The following is a 17,331-nucleotide window of genomic DNA, read 5'->3' as shown; positions in this document are numbered from 1 at the left end:
ACAAGTAAAGTACTAAATATTGGTATCACTTTTGCTGGAAATAGTATTGGATAATGTTCAATTTACAAACTCTAATCTATATTCTGAAAAGTATTATTTTCCCTGTAGGCAGAAAGAAAGGAAAATGAGGGCAATAAATGTATCCCAGCCCTTAGGTTATGGAACAAGTTAGTTATGGAATGACTGTGGGGAATTGCTGGCCAAAGGAGTGGATGCTTTGTAATGGATTGTAAGAAGGAGACAGCTTGTGTGCCAGTAGCAGAATGCAAATGGACGTAGATACAGCCATCCCAAGTGTCTCTGAACAAGGAAAACATCCCTCACAGCATGATTAGAAAGCTCTCTTTTGGCCAAAGCTCCAGATCTTTGAATTAGACATTGGCTTTTCTCAGATACCCCTGCATTTAAGACAGGTGATAGGTTCCTTGGGAGGGGAGAGCCTGGTGGTGCAGGAGAGAAGGCTGGCAAGGAATTAGATGGGGGTGAGGATAACACTGGGGAGGAGAACCTGGCTTGGGTTAGGGAATGGCTGCTGAATCCCTGCAACCTCTTTTTAGGAGGAGGTGGAGATGAGCAGAGCGGGAGAAGAGACAAAAACCCACAGTGGGAAGTGAAGAAGAAATAAGAGAGAGACAAATGCTTCAAAAACTAAAGAAGGCTGAATTTGAAACCTTTATGTTACATTTTTTTCTCTCTGTGTATGCCAGATATATGAGTGGAGTGTTCATATGTGAGATTCAGGAACCCAAATGTAGGGGGTCTGGATCCCTGTTCTGCCATTTAACTGTGTGACCTTTGGCAGGCTGGTTAACCTCTCTGTATATTCAATAAGAGTTTATTTAACTCTTTAATAAGAATAACAATGGAACCTACTTATCGAGTGGTTCTGAGGATTATATAAGTACTTAGTAAACACAGACACTTAGCAGACATTTAGTAAGCACTTGCTATTAGTATGTCAGTCCTTGATAAATATATGTTACCATCTCTTTCCTCCGTTGCTTTTTGTTTTTAATTTGTTTTGAGACAGGGTCATGCTATGGTGTGGAGTGCAGGGGCACGATGATGGCTCACTGAAGCCTTGAACTCCTGGGTTCAAGCGATCCTTTTGCCTCAGCCTCCTAAGTAGTTGGGACTACAGGCACATGCCTCCATGTCTGACTAAATTTTTATTCATTTATTTTTTATTTTTGTAGAGATGGGGTCTTGCTATGTTGACCAGGCTGTTTTTGAACTCCTGGCCTCAAGTAATCCTCCTCCCTTGCCCCCACAAAGTATTGGGATTGCAGGTGTGAGCCACTGCACCCAGCCACCATTGCTTTCTTTTTGTCATAGAGTAGAAGATGTGGTACAGATAATTTCCTATTGGGTCATGCAGTGAGAATTCCTTTAATCCTTACTAAAGCTGAAAGTGAGAAGAATCGACTATTTATCTCCCAAATTGAAAGGCATGTTTATGTTCCTGCAAGAGCCTTGAATGCCATGCTTTTGGCAAGGAGAAGCCTTGGTTCAGCCATTGCTTTGGCTGGGAGGAGAAGCTACCAGATGGGTGACTGTTCATTGCCATTGGCATGAGAACAAGATCAATTTAGCATTTTGCACCTGCAAACCTTCATAGGTGGGAACAAAGCTATGTTCCAGTTCAACACTTTTGCACCAATAGACCTCTGGTCTGTGATGGTGTCCTTTGGACTTGGAAGGAAATGGACTCTGTTACAGGACCCAAACTGTTCTTGGATAGAGGATTTATCCACAGAGGAAGTTATGTGCTGGTGAGCTCTTGGCTGATACAACCAGGCTGCTGAGTAGATATATGCACACAAAGTCAGCGTTAGGCAGATTGGGAGAGAAAACTTGTGCCAAAGAGCACGTTTCAAACTGTAATGTGTAGAGAAGTCACCTGGGGATCTTGCTGGAATGCAGATTCTGACTCAATCTGCAATGGAGCCTAAATGAATGCATTTCTGACAAGCCCCTGGTGACACTGATGCTGCTGGTCAACAATCCAAACATTCAATGTAGCGAGGTAATAGGGGACATTTCTAGAAATTCACGTCATTGTCAAGTTCTGTTTATCACTCTTGGCCTTGTTGGCACACACAATTTAGAAGAGAACTGGCACTTTTCACATGACTGTTTAAATCTGGAAATTTGAGATAACTGAAGAGAACCAGTTGGATTTTATTCTTTGTTTTGAGATTGGAAAGAGTTACCTCAGTTGTCCTACTCTTTACTACATATGTGTGAAAAGGCCTTGTGCAAATATCTTCTCCCTCACTTTGATTTGTTTAATAAAACCTTCAATTAATTCCAAGCCTTCAGGATGGCACAGATCTGTGGAGTGTTTTGTTCTCCATCCCAGTTTCTTCCACTAGATAACCTTGGCAATACATATTCATTGAAATGGGATTTAAACAACTCAAAACACAAAAACAGAAATGCATGCTTAGCTGAGATTGGTTTTGCCTTTCAATTTTGCATCACAAGGCCTGATGCAAGTGGTTCCCTCTGCTTACTTTCAGTAAAGAAGAGACTCTGTGGATGGTTCTTAGGAATGCCCTTCTTTTTATTCTCATCAGCTACTTGACTAAATGTGTGCTTCCACTTCTCAGGCAATGTGTGGGTGGATGTCTCAAGGCGAACTCAACCCATTGCTTTAAAAAAAAAAAAATCCATGGCTCTTCCAATTGAGAGCAACCCAGGAGCAAACTCTGTTTTATACCTTTCTTTCTTTTGCAGTTTTACAATTATTATGCTGTTAACATGCATTATTCAAATAATTTTATTTGATACTAATCCCTGAACTACTCTCTGAGCTGGCTATTAATGTCCCTCTTTTAAAATGAGAAAACCCAAATTCTGATCAGAGAATTCATTCAAGAGTGCTGTAGAAAGTGGAGGTAGAACCTGGATTTACACTCATATCTGCTCTAGAGCTCTAAACTCTTACTACTACTTGGAGTTTGACAGGGGCCACATTATAGATTGAATTGTGTCCCCTGAAAAGATATAATGAATCCTGGCCAGGCATGGTGGCTCACACCTGTAATCTCAGCACTTTGGGAGGCCAAGGCAGGTGGGATCACTTGAGGTCAGGAGTTCGAGACCAGCCTGACCAACCTGGTGAAACTCCATCTCTACTGAAAATACAAAAATTAGCCAGGCATGGTAGCGGGCGCCTGTAATCTCAGCTACTCGGGAGGTTGAGGAAGAAGAATTGCTTGAACCTGGAGGCAGAGGTTGCAGTGAGCCAAGATCTCACCACTTGCACTCCAGCCTGGGTGACAAAGCAAGACTGTCTCAAAAAAAAAAAAAAAAACAAAAACCATTTCTATTCCTCTATCTGTGAATATGACCTTATTCAGAAGTAGGGTCTTTGCAGATATAACCAAGTTAAAATGAAATCATACTGGATGAGGGTGGGCCCTAATCTAGTGATTGACATCCTTATAAGAAGAGGAAAACTTGGACACAGGCAGATGGGCACAGAGTGGGAAGGCCATGTGAATGAAGACAGAAGCAGAGATGGGAATGATGCAGCTACAAGCCAAGAATCGAAAGAACAAGAAGGACCTCTACTAGAGGCTTCAGAGGAGGCACAGCCCTGCTGCCCCCTTGATTTCAGACTTCTAGCCTTCGGAACTGTATCCAGTTCATTACACTTTCTTTAAGTAACACAGGGAAAGTAATAGAGGCCAGGATTATACACGCAAACCTTTGTTAAGTGTGTAGATCTTAGGTTAAGTGTTCTTACCACAAAAAAATTAACAAAAAATTAAACAAAAATCAAAACAAAACCAAATACTTAACGAGGATGAGATTTAAGGAAACCAGTGGCGGTGGGGCCTGTTATTAAGTGAAAAGGTACTTAGATCTACAGCAATTCAGGAAAGAAGGAAGGAGAGAAAATTTAGTTGAGGGTGGGAGAAGAGGGAAGGATCCAACGAAAAAGTGCAAGGATAAGAGAAGGAGAGGGAGGAGGGAGAGAGAGAAAGTCATCTTTACACAATAGGCCTTTCTGCTGGGTGCAGCCTAGGATGCCACCAGGTCAGGGCCCCAGCACAGTCCTACAGCCCCCACCCAATCTATGTTAACAAGGTATCTAATAAAGGCATACACTTCATAGGTCTTATTTCTATATTACACATTATGAGAAAGGTGTGGTTTACTTTCATTCATTTTTATAAATGTGAAAAGTGAGGCCTAGAAAGGTTTACTTGCCCAAAGCTTCCTAAATGGCAGAAGATGGAGCTGGGTCCCTTCTGTCTAGCACTCCCCTCCACTGCCCCTGGCACGGGGAACAGGAAGGCATGCCCCGCTAATGAGATTGAGTTTCTCCTGGAGTGCTCATAAGTCAAAGGCAAAAGACCTGTGGTGGGTACAGTGCAGTCTGCTACGGCTCAGTCATATGTCATGATGACAGAAATGCTCCTTTTATGACAGTCACTAACTGCAGAAACCTTGAAATATCTTCTTGGGCCTATTCATTGGTTTAGTTACAATGTAGCTCAAGTGGGTACAGGCAGAACAGGAGGTAAGCTGACTGTCTTTGTGCTCACTGTTTTGGGAGCATATGAAACACCTTGGAGTGGCTTGTCAGGTTCTGCTCTTCACAGGCATTCCCCATTTGGAAGGAGCTCATCTTTGAAAGGCGCGCATGGGGCCGCATGTGAAACACACAGGCGAGGCATCGGGAGAACTAAAAGAACGCGGATAGGGAGCCGTGGCCCAAGATCGGTGGTTGATTCATTGATTCAGAGTACAAAGCTTTGGTGCCCTCTGAGTTCCAGGCACCACGCCTTTGAGAAATGCTATAACTGGAGTTAGAGGTGACTTAGGTCACATTACACTTTGGATTACAAGGCTCCGATGGCTTCGCCTTAATCTTTGGAACAGAGACTGAATTCTTCTCACTGCCAAGTGGGCCGGTTTCTACCTGCAACTCTGACCTCATTTTGTTCCACTTTCCTGCTCGCTCACTACACTAGCCTCCTTGCCATTTGGGTGCCCACTAAATCCGTACCTGCCTCAGGGCCTTTGCACTTGGTGTATGTGAATCCTATCTTCACTGCCCGAAATACCTTGCCAGGTATCTTCCCATGGTTTGTGTTTGTGCCTTCTCATCATTCAGTCTCATCTCAAATGTCACTTCCTTGGTGACATCTTATCTAAAATAGCAACCCCCACTCACAGTCTATCTTGATACACTGCCCTTATGATTTTCTGCATACACATGCTTTATTTATCTTTCTTTCTCATTAAAATGTAAGTGCCACTTGGGTAAGGATTTATCGTGGATACCACTGTGTCTAATACTTAGGGACCACTTGCCAATGATGGGTTGAATAAATGAAACAGAGCAACCAGAATAAAAGTGTGAGAGAGGTAGGTTCACGGCTGTGTGAGTGCATAGGAGGGACATTCCTGTCTTAGGTAGTTAAGATCAAAGACATGCCCAGAGAAGGTGACTCTAAGCAGAGTGCTGAAGGCAACGTGAGCTTGAGACAGGTGAAAAAGGTGGGGAGGATCTTGGCAGAGAGAGTGGTACATTTGCAGGGATAAATACTATTTCACATGATGGGGTGGAGATTATGGCATTAAGAATTGGGGAGATAAGACTAGGGCAAGATCTTTCAAGAGTTTTATACCCTGTGTTGATGAGTTTGGGTCAATATATTCTATGCAGTGAAGGAAAAAGCCCAGCATCTTCTGGTTTGTGAAGTTTACTGGGGCAGAACTAATGCCTCAACTTTCCTCCACCCTGTCGTTTCTTAGTTAGAAGCTGAGAAATGAGGGTCAGTGGAGACAGACAATCAGGCTGTATTTTCAGAAATACTCGGTGGAGCCTCAGATTTATCCTCTGGTATGGGGCTCAGGTTGGTTTCCTGATATGCTCCTTGTGCACCGTCTGGCAAGGTTCCAGGAATGTGAGCGACAAGGCAAAACAAGGCACCCTGAAATTACCTATAATGAAAATGACTGGTAATCTCCAGCGATTACTGTGTTTGTGAGTGACAGGGCTGCACTTTGTGCAAAATCTTTTGCTACAGCAAAAACAGGTCCTGTGGCATTTTCAAGTTGAGGTTTTTGGAGTTTTGTTTTTAATGAAAATAGCTTCAGATCTTTAGCATTATGCATTCTTTTGCCTTCATAATGAGTCTGATTACAGATATCTAATGTACTTTTTGAAGAGATATGTGTGTAAGTCTTTAAAAATATAAACCCAAGTTAAAATGAAAGCAATAGCATAATTCTTATACTATTAAGAACAGTATACATTTTATACTATAGTATTATGTTTATATATAATAATACATACACACTCTCTCTATATACATACTTATGCATAGTACTTATATACTATATTTATAATACCAAGCAGTGGGACAGCGTTCAGATTCCAGAATTCCCACCCACGGCCTGTCTGAACTCTTGGAGCAACCACAAGTCACAGGAAAAAAGGGAGCTTGGGTCAGGAGGACGCCTAATGTGCATTCCAAGGCTGAAATATGGGGAATGAAAGGTGGACCTGGGTAGCCTAATCATCTGTCTCCACTGATACTCATTGTCTTCTGTGGAAGGCAGCTTCCTGTAATGGAGATAAGGGGTCTAGAAATAATCGGGCACATTCCCTGCTCCCCAACTCTAGAAACACAAGTTCTTCCAAACCAATGCAAGGAGTTTTGGGCTGTGTTTATTTTTCCTCGAGTTTGAGAACACGGAACTGCTTATTGAAAGCAGAAATCTTCACAATTGTTTGGAAACCTTACTCAAAGGAGGCCTACTAGGAAAACTAAAATATACAGTGAATGATGGGGAACTTGTGGTTGACACAGAGAGGAGGAGCCCACTCAGCCACCCACATCCCCTCACTCTCTGGTCTACTTCCTGGTGACCCTATGCCATTTTTCTATCAAAGTTTGTAAACAAGAAATACATGCCTGCATGCATACACATAATTTTAAAATTATATATAACATATTTTATATAATTATTTTTTACATTTGTGTATGTATAAATTGTTTAATTTTGACTAAAACATAAATGCCACATGAGTAAGGACTTATCATGGACACCATCCTGTCCAATACTTAGGGACCACTTGCCAAAGATGGATTCAATAAGTGAAACAGGACAATCACAAAAAGTTGAGATTTTTTCAGAGGATGGATGTTGCCTTTGACTACAGAGGTGGTGGAAGGAAGTGGAAGGAGATAAACAATGTATCAGAGGTACAAGCCATAAGACGTGGTGATTGAATTGACTTTCAATTCTACTTTTCCACAGTCTTCAAAGTCTCAATTGTGTGTGCATACACACAATTTTTAAATTATATATAATATATTTTATGTAATATTTCTATTTTTATATTTGTTTATATTTATGTATAAATTACATTTATGTTTTCTGATAAAGAAATTCTACCCTAACCCCAAGCCAACTCACATCTCATCTGAGGTACTTCCCTGGGATCCTACCAGGCTGCTGAGAGAGCTAGGGAATATCAACCATAGGATGTCGAGATGTCATGCTATACGAGTGACTGGTTACCAACCTCTACTACTGCCTTCAAACTCTCCATCCCGATTGGTGCCTGTCCCTCTTCCTGGCAAATTCCTTTGCTCTTATAAATGAAAGTTTAGGTTCGCTCTCCAAACCCTATTACCTTCCTGTCCCTGTACCTGCATAAGGTTAAATACACCTTACCCTTTGTGTTCTCCAACAGACCATGATCTTCCTCTCTGGCAACCCCTGATCACTTCGAGACACGGATCAGGTGTCACCTCTCTCAGGAAGCCTCCTCTGACTCCCTCAGGCAGAATGAGGACCTTTCTTCTCCCTGGGCCTACAGCACTCTGTGCTTTCTGTGCAACCGGTCAGTCTACCACATTTGTGATATTGTTTTTTTGCCATGTTTGCTTTTCTATGCTATTATTTGATGACTGTTTTCTGTATATTAACCTTAAATCAACTCATAGTTTTAAGGAAACTAGGCTTTATATAACAAAGTACATGAAAGCACATGTTCAAAAATAAAATAAACGAGACAAAAACCTCACAAAGCCAAAACCTAGCTAGATGGTATTGGGATTGAAGGTTTGAAAAAAAAAAAAAAAAAGATTTGGTGAGGCAAATAAAATGACAGAAACCAGTTATATCCTGTAAAATCCTATTATTATATGAAATTAACCAAGATGAGTGTTCCATGATATTCCCAATTTTATAAGTACTCAAAATTCAATCTCTGAATTTGGAAGTTAAAAAAACCCTTGCTTTATAGAGCATGGAAAGTTAAAAAAAAAAAAAAAAAAAAGGAAAGCTTTACAGCAATATGTTCTATTGTGGTGCCACAAAAGTGAACTCTGGTAAGAATGAAGTTAAATGGCAAACGGGGCAAACTATGAGCATACAGCATAGGAGAGCACGGTAAGTAGACATGTGCAATGGTTCCGGCTTGGCCAGAGAAGCCATAGTTAAAGAAAAGACCAAGAGAGCTTGGAATTTTTGTGGCAGAGACAACAAGTAGTAGACTAGTTCCTGGGGATGTTTTGGAGGCATCTGGTGTAAGATATTTTGGAAATTTCTGGTGATCCTAAAGACTCCACCATCTGCTGGTGTTTTGTAAATAATATTTTCATTTGTCTTTAAAATAAATGGTTTCAATTATTTAGAATAGTAGATGCCAGGCCAGTGACTGTACCAACTTAACATGGTGCTCTTGATGATTGTGTTGTCACTTAAGCATTATTCAAGAGTCAGTCTCCATGGAAACTACCCGATTGTAATGAATGGCAAAGCATACGTGGGCAGTCATGCTAAACAGGAAATCATCCTGCCTGTCAGTTCCCTGGTGAGTTTTCCTCAGATACAGGAAGGGAAGACCTTAGAATCTGGCCCATTAACTGACTCAGTGGGCAAGAAATGACTAAACCAAGAAACTCAGAATATGGAGAAAGGTTAAAATGCTGAAATGTAGCCCAACTTCCTTTTTTATCAATCTTCTCAAGAAATACATTTTTCTCCTAAGTGGTCACAGGAAGTAGGATTTTTGAGGCTAGCAAGGAAGGAAAGATAGAGAAAGTAGTTTTCTATCTAAGTGGTGCAAAACTTAGTTCTGGGCAAGGTCATATGTAACCTCAGTTAATTTAAGCTGCTTATTATGAGAAAAGTAGCATCGTTTTTATAAGCTTATACTCTCATTTCAATGCAGTATTGAATTTTAACTTCATTTCCACTACTAGTCACATAAATCATTTATTTTTGATGTTATTGGTATATTATACATAAAGAATTTAACCTTTCCCAAAGAGAGGTCTGGCTCCTTGGAGACGATCTTTGCTGGTCTGGGTGCCTCCTCCTAGCCAGATAGTGACAATGCAATTTAGGGTGGTGGTTGGTCATGCAAAAAATACCGCATTGTGAGTTATGGCAGAAGCTTTGGTTCACATGGTGTCAGTCAGCCTAAAGACTGAGTTCAACCACATAGGCAATTAATCAATCATGCAAATATAATGGAGCACCAATAAACACTCAGAATACTGAGACTCAGTGAGCTTCCCTGATTAGCAATACTCTGTGCATACTGTCCACAAAGATACAGAAAAGTAACATGTCTATGACTCCATATGGAGAGGACTCCACATTTGATACTTCGCTTGGACCCTGTCCCATGCACTTCCCTTGGTAGATTTTAATCTATATCCTTTCCCTGTAATAAATTGTATTGTTAGTATAACAGCTTTCGTTGAATTTTGTGAGTCCTTCTAAGCAAATTACCAAAACTTAGGGTAGTTTTGAAAAATCTCCTCCCCAAACTTGCAACTGGGGATGGTCTTAGGGTGTGTTACTTTTAAAGTTTGTAGCTTGCCTAAATTCTTCACATACATACAAACTACAACCTTCTGCATAGGGTCATACATATAATATATAGACAGCTGGAGATATCTTTGTAAAGATCTCAAAATAATTGGCCTTGTGTATTGGAGAAATTTCCCTGTACTCCATAGTACAGATAAATGAGCAAAAAGACAATCAACTGAATTTGGGCAATACGGCTTTACAAAGATACAACCAACCTACTTGTTTTTTCTATGTCTAGGGCTATAGAAGTCAATCTGAGTATGTAGGTAAGCTCTGAAGTTCAAGTCAGAGGGATTTATTATGGGTGGTAAAGTGGAATTGAAAGTTAATTCATCGCCAGTGTTGTTGCTTTTACCTCTGATACATTGTTTATCTCCTTCCACTTCTGTCCTTCTCTACCAATGCCTCCATAGTCAAAGCCAACATTGATACCTCAACTTATGAAATATTTCCAAGCTGAATTGTTCCATGTGGCAGCTAAAGTGATTTAGATACATAATTTAGATCATAGTGCTCTTTATCTTCTCACCTTCTGTGATTGAAACTCTTAAATGTCCTCCCAGTGCTCTTAGAATAAAGTCAAAACATTCCTGAATTGGTCTGCAAATATTGGTGCCACTTGATGCATATTAATTTCCCAGGCTTTTTCTTGAACCACACTTCCTGAGGCTCTCTTATCTCTGGTCACACTGGCCTTTCTTTGATCTTTCACATTTAGCATACTCCTACAGCATGGTCTTTGCACAAGTTCTCTTTGTCTAGCTTTCCCACCCACTTTGTGTTTATTAATGCCTACACATTGTTCACACAAACCTTTCTTTTAAGAAAGTTGCTTTTGATCTCTGTAGCTTTGTTTCATAATTCCTTCTACTTCTTATTCAGAGGTTTTTCACAGTTACAGTTTTGTATTTGTTATCAATTGGTAACCTGTGTCCCCAGCTAGAATGAGTGGTTTGGATTTGGGTGGATCCATGGTTCTGCACTTTTCACAATGACCTCATGTCATTTTGATGCAGGTAGGCTTCAGACTAAACTTTGTTTAGATAATGATAGTGGGGTAGGATGCTAGCAGCTGACACTCTGAAATTTTAATTAGAATGAGTAATTGTAGAGTAAACATTGCCACCCAGAATCATCATTTGTATCTAAGAAGTTCTTTCAGATGTTGTTTGCCCTGGTTGATTTGTCCTGATCATTTCTTTCAACAAAGAGCCCTTGACATTCCAAGAATGACATGGGTAGGAGAGTTGGCCAAGGTGGTGCCATTTTGGGCTTCAGTAATGTGTAGAGTATATGAGATACTGATACCTCTAGACCTTGGCACAGCAAGTCAAGGCCTGGGGTAACCTTGCGCATCATGTCTAGCCACCACAAGCCTTGTATGGGGTCTTGAAGGCTTCTCAAACAGAAAAGGAACTGGCAATTTGTCCCAGGGTTTCTATAGCTAAGCAGAACAATTAATGATGTCCAGCTCTTGCCATTCTGCCATAAAGCGTGGTCAAGGAGTTTCTCTATCCACCTGGACATGAGGTTCAGTACATATGTTCTACTGCCCACGGTGGACAAGAGCCCTATGGAGCTCTAGGATATGCCCAGAGAGCCAGGCAGCTGAGGACATTAGGGAAAGATAGCTGGATGGGTATTCTGACGGGTCTAGGTCCAGCTGCAGGTCCATATATTTGTGTTCACGTATATATTGAATACTTCTTTCTATTGTAACTGATGTACCCTTTCAGTAGCATCCTGGCTATCTGCATGACAACAGTGCAATGTATTCAGCAAATTAAAATATCATTATTTTAAAAACTTGAAAGAAAAAAAGCTTGGATAGGATTCAAAATTAATTCATATTATCAAAAGACATTTTGATATAACATTTTTTCAGTAAAAGAGAAGCTACTGGATTGTCCAAATATAAATTCAACTGTTACACATTTCTGAATTGTAGAAAAAAATACTCTCAAACTTTTTATCATTCACTCAGTGTTTTTCATTTATGTTCTCTATAAAGAATTTGAAGAGAGTATCATCAAAAAGTCTTGACCAGGAAATTTTTTATAACTCTTTTATGCATATAAATTGATGTGAAATAGCTGTTCATGAAAGCAATCCTGAGTTTTCTTTTAAAACGTTGAAAATATTAGGTTTTGAAGTTTGATACAAAATAAACGTTCAACCTCTTCTTTAAAACTTTTGGATTTAGTAATCATACTTAAAAAACAAGTGATTTTTTTTCAGCAAGCTTTACATACATTTCCCCAAATCCTCTTCAGTTTACCCAGTGTGCTTTACCAATGTTATCATGTTTTATATGCACTAAGACATGAAAAATCACTGTTTAAATAGATGCGTAGAATGGACAATCTATTAAGTCTGTTTTGTGTGCTGGTCAGTAGAACTCAGCAGAAATGATGGATGAGTTTAGAAATTGGCTGCAAGGAACAAGGGCTTCTTATTTTGGAGACCAGATAGTATGAAGGGACAGTTTCATTTTGACAACTGCTTATAGGTAATCATTTTTGAAAATGCATTTTGTATGTGGCCTCAAGATACAGAACTTGGTGCAAGCTTTGTGAAATCCATGTGACCTTAGTAACTCATACAACCTCTCTAAGCCTCCATTTCTGCAGGTGCCAAATGTATATTATAACAACTAGCTCAAGGGTAATTGTCAAGCATGAATGAATTATCTTTGTAAAATGCTTAGTATAGCACCTATACCTAGTAAGCAAATGGGAAGGACTGGGCCAGATGGGCCCAGTGGTAGTAGGTTCCCTATCACTAGAAGTATTCAAGCATATTATGGAAGATCACAGTTTTAGACTGACACAATTACAATAAAATCTTTAATAACCCTAAGATCCCCTGTGTAGCTGAAACTCCCAGATTGGAAGTGGCAGAGCCATGTCTAGAATAAACACCACAGCCATCCACCAGATTAAAAAAAAAAAGTCTTAATGTGAAATCTTTCAATGAACCCTCATAAGAATTTTTTAGTAAGAATGTTGATGAGGACCCTTGTCTTTCTTAAGAAAGAACTTACAGTAGCATGCATTGGACTTACTTGGGGGGGGGGGTTGTTAAAACACACATTAATGGATCTCATCCCCAGAGTTTCTGATTCACTAGGTCTGGAGTGGGGCCCCAAAATTTGCATTATTAATAAGTTTCCAGACATTGCCAAGACTTCTGGTCCTAAGATCAGAGTTGAGAACATTAGAGCAATGCTACATTGGAGCAATGCTTCTCAGTTCTAGCTGACATTAGATTCACTTGGGGAGATATTTAAACTTATAGCTGTATGGAAACTTACCCTAAACCCATTACATAGAATCCTGGGTGACAGAGCCCAGGCATGGCTGTATGTTAAGAGGTGTCCAAGTGATTCAAATGAGCAGTCAGTACTGAGAACCACAGAGAGAGAATATCCATATTTTAGCTAGTGATTGTCTTGCTACTAGATCCTAATGTTGGATTAATTTTTTCATTAGTTTTTGTTATGACTGTCTTTCTCTTCTGTATTTCAGTGTATTTTTTAAAATGTCACAGTGACATTTGAAAAAAGTGTTTTTGTACTCTGAGACTGTTCCAATAAGTTGCATCCCATCCTCTTCCTAATTATTCAAGAGCCGACTTACTGTTAGCAATTAGATGAAAATCTGTAGCCTGCAATTAAGATCAGTATATATGACAGTGCAAATGGACTTTGAATATTTTATTATTTATGCTTGTAATACTTTAAGTGTTTTAAATCATTGTACTAATAAGAATAACTTAAAGCATCTTTTAAGTGAAATTATAACTTGCAGTATATTTTGTTTCCTAAGACAGAAACACCTTTAGATAACAATAGCCAATTGAATTGCACCAAGTTTTCATATTTAAATTTTAGTGTAGTTATATAATGGCTCTTTGAAGCCAGATTAAAATGCTTATGACTAGTGGACTCACATCTGCCATAGGGGTTAGGTTTTTAAATCAGCATGCATGGCAAAGGTTGTACATCGTCAAAATTTTCTTTCAGAATCCTTTAAATCTACATTATCCAGACTGTGCTCCAAAGACCAGCAGCATGGGCACCACCCAGGAGACTGTGAAAAATGTGCAGTCTCCATAACTTATTGAATCTACACCCACAGTTTAACAAGATTCTTGGGTGATGGTATGGACATTAAAATTTGAGAAGTATTGCCTTAAATTATTCATTAATCACTAAGGCCTGAGACTTCAGTAGCTGAAGAGCCCACAATTATTTACTCAGTTTCTCTTTGAGTTTTGTTGAGGCTTCATTCTTCCTTTTGAAGTGGAGGCCTCCCTCTAGGTTGAACAAGGAAAGTAGGAAGAAGAATTATTTTCTTTACATCCTTCCCTGCTCCCTCCCTTTTCTTCTATATAGACTTCATGTGGTCCAATGCATGTTAGCTGAAAATGCATGCATTGAAACTCCATTGTCTTTTATATGATAGTGTAAAAAATGGATTGCCCATCTACCATAGGCTTGGTGACGAAGATGCAATGGCAAAGAGGAAAAAACGGTTCCCACTGTCATAGAGCTTAGTGTCTAAAATGTCTCATTGAAGATCATTAGTGATTAGCAGTCCTTCAATGCACGAAGAATACTGTGTTCTGTTCAACTTAGTGTTCAGTTTCCAAATACCTCTAGTGAAGAATATCTTCTGTTAGGAATCCCTGTGAACTGACCATCCACAGGGAGTTTTCTGGGTAAAGCATCCTACCACCAGTTTAACTACCCTCCTTCAATTCTTACTGAGGCCTGAAGGAATGACTCGAAATAAAGGCAACCACTGGTATCTTCTGTATGAGCTTCCAAAACCAGGCCTCCAGTGGCCAAGGAGAATTAATGGCATTGGGAAAGAAAAGCATCTTTGGAGAAGACTGGGCAGCATGCCATCAAGGTCCCCTCTATTGTTATGCCAAAGCTTCTCACTCATGCCCAATCCCAAGCATGTCTCAGGATGCTGGCGGTGCCAATTCCACATCTTATATCGGCAGTCTCCAAATATTCTGAACAATTTTATGCATCTGTTCCCTGGGGGAAAGGGGAAAAAGGGCTTCATTTTTCACTGCCCTCATGAGATTTTATTGTTTCCACTTTCTGGATGCTTGCTTTCTGTTAACTATCTTGAAAAAGAAAGCTTTTCACTTATGAAGGGAAGGAAAGAATGACTTGTGAGATGAGAACTGATCACCTCTTAAAACTATTTACATTCCTGCCAGCTGCTGGCTGTCCTTAAAATGCTGCAAGATACTTGTAAGTGTCCTTTATTTTCCTAACAATGTGTGGCAGATGTTTGGGGTTTCATGTCTTTAAATGCCTTTCATCAGTGCAGAAACTGCATTTCCTGGTAGCTGTTATCCCCATACAATGGCTGTTGTATAATGATTTATCGTGTTTAATCAGAAATTACAACTTGCTTCTGAATAAAAGGAACAAAGCACATATTACAGGATATTTATGACTAAATCTATTTACTATTTATGAAGAATCTAAAAGCTTAGCAATCTCCTTCAAAGACAAACTGTCAAGTTTGAAAAAACCTCCAGCTGTTTGAGATTTCAAATCCTTAGCAGAATGACTGATCTAGACTGAGGCATTCTATTTGAGTATCTTTTTTTAAACAAAGCTGTTGAAGACAATTTTCTGTTATGTATTGTCTTTACTACAACACAAGCTGAGAGCTTGGTGGTGTTCCCAGGAGAACTGCTGATGTTGAGATGCTTGAATCCTACAATTCCAGTTTCCACAGTCCTTCTGGCTGTCACTGAGACCAGAGAGATGTGTTGTTGGGAGAGGAAGGCAGGTTTCTGCCTTTAGTTCAGGGACATCCACTGAGTCGCAGGGATGTGCCCTTGTTGAAAGCAGGTTGTTGTCTTATCTGAACACAGAAGAAATTTCTAAGAGGTTCCAGAGGAGACCTGATCTCCTAAAAGTCCTAGATGATTCTGCTAAATGCTAGTTGAGAAGGGATGCCAATTTCTGAGTATCAGCTATGTATCAGATCACATCCCAGGACTTTAGCTTGTGCCATCTCACCCAGTCTTGAAATAACTTGCTTACAGAGGGTCCTGTATCCCTGTGTTGACAGATGAGGCAGTTTAGATGGGAAGATGTTTGTTTCAGACTTATGCCAGGTCCAACTCCAAAGCCTATAACTCTGACCCTAGACTGGCTCTCCAGTCAAAGATGCCTCACTTGCTTCCTCTGGGATCAGAAAACTTTTCTCAGGCAATCGAGTTACTTTTTTTAAGAAAAAAAATCTATCTTCAAAACTATAAAGTTAGCTAGAAGCTTGGAACTGCACTAGATTCAAAATGCTCATAGCAGTCTTATAAAGAGGGCTAAGAAAATAACTCTTTGTAATCCTTCCCAATGAGTTGATAAAGAAAAAAACATTAGGAGCCAAAGTAAGTAGTAGAAAAGAAAAAAAAAACATACTAATTTTTGAAAATGGATGAATGTCATGATTAGTTCAGTGTTGTCTACTCACCAACAGAGGTACAGTTCAAATTAGATCCATTTGAACCATACATTTTCAAATTTAAAAAATTGTTTGATAAAAGTAACTTGTTTGTTATAGAATTTAGAAAGTACATAGGCTTTTCCTTTCCTAAGAGCTACTCTAAATACATATCCCCTTGGTTTGAAATGTGTATGTAGAGAGTTGAAGGAAGAATACTTCTATTTTTTCCCATTGTCACCGACTGTCTAGTAAATATTCCTGTAGAGATGTCTTCTCTAAAGTTTATGTAATTATGTTCACATTTACACGGTGACCTGGGGTCTGATGATAGAGCTTTTTCAGAAAACTAGGTGGTCAGTTTTTCCATAGATGTAGAATCTTCCTTACCTGAAATCAAACTTGGAGTTTTGAGCTTTCAGGTCAGGATTGACTGTAACCCAGGGACTACTAAGGTGAAGTGGTTGCCTGAACTTTTGCACTGTTCTGAGAGATTACCCTTTGCCATCTGTAGCTTTGGAATTTTTGAGCATAGATTTCTATAAAGTCTGCAGATAATCCTGCTCCTAAGCTGAGATCTCAAAGTATTGTCTCTGACAATACTTCCTGCCCTAGTGCTTCTGCATATTATCTTTTCTGCTACTCCTCGGTTGTAACCCATTGACATTTTTCTCTATATAGAGTACATTCCCATAGCCTTCAGAAGAGAATTTGGGAATATTCACAGCTGAGTTCTAATTGTTTTCTTCTGCTCTTCTCCAGGCTTACCCATCATATAGGAGCCCAGTGGTACTTAACTGGGAGTAATTGTGCCCTCAGAAAACAGTAGGCAATTTCTGGAGATGTCTTTGATGCTCAACATTGGGATGGAAGTCAAAGATGTTGCTAAACATCCTACGATGCAGTGGACAGCCCACTGCAACAAGAATTGTCCAGGCCCACATGTCAGTAGTGCCATGGTTGAAAAGGCCTGTGGTTTAGCTATACTGGA

At 39.7% G+C, this 17,331-nt stretch overlaps 1 protein-coding gene and 1 long non-coding RNA gene across 2 annotated transcripts in view; one reads left to right on the top strand and one right to left on the bottom strand.

Annotated features, from left to right (window-relative positions):
• LOC126947684 (uncharacterized) overlaps positions 1-11,627 on the top strand; it is a 252,963-nt gene extending 241,336 nt beyond the window's left edge. The window contains exon 3 of the long non-coding RNA XR_007723169.1: positions 7,727-11,627. This is a non-coding gene — a long non-coding RNA (uncharacterized LOC126947684). The remainder of the gene's footprint in view (positions 1-7,726) is intronic.
• Positions 1-17,331, bottom strand: part of GRM7 (glutamate metabotropic receptor 7) — a 912,442-nt gene that overhangs the window by 25,006 nt on the left and 870,105 nt on the right. The window lies entirely within an intron of this gene.

Source organism: Macaca thibetana, chromosome 2 (assembly GCF_024542745.1).
Source record: "Macaca thibetana thibetana isolate TM-01 chromosome 2, ASM2454274v1, whole genome shotgun sequence".
Lineage (NCBI taxonomy): Eukaryota > Metazoa > Chordata > Mammalia > Primates > Cercopithecidae > Macaca > Macaca thibetana.
The sequence above is the reverse complement of the archived record's forward strand: the minus strand, read 5'-3'. Positions and strand labels throughout refer to the sequence as shown.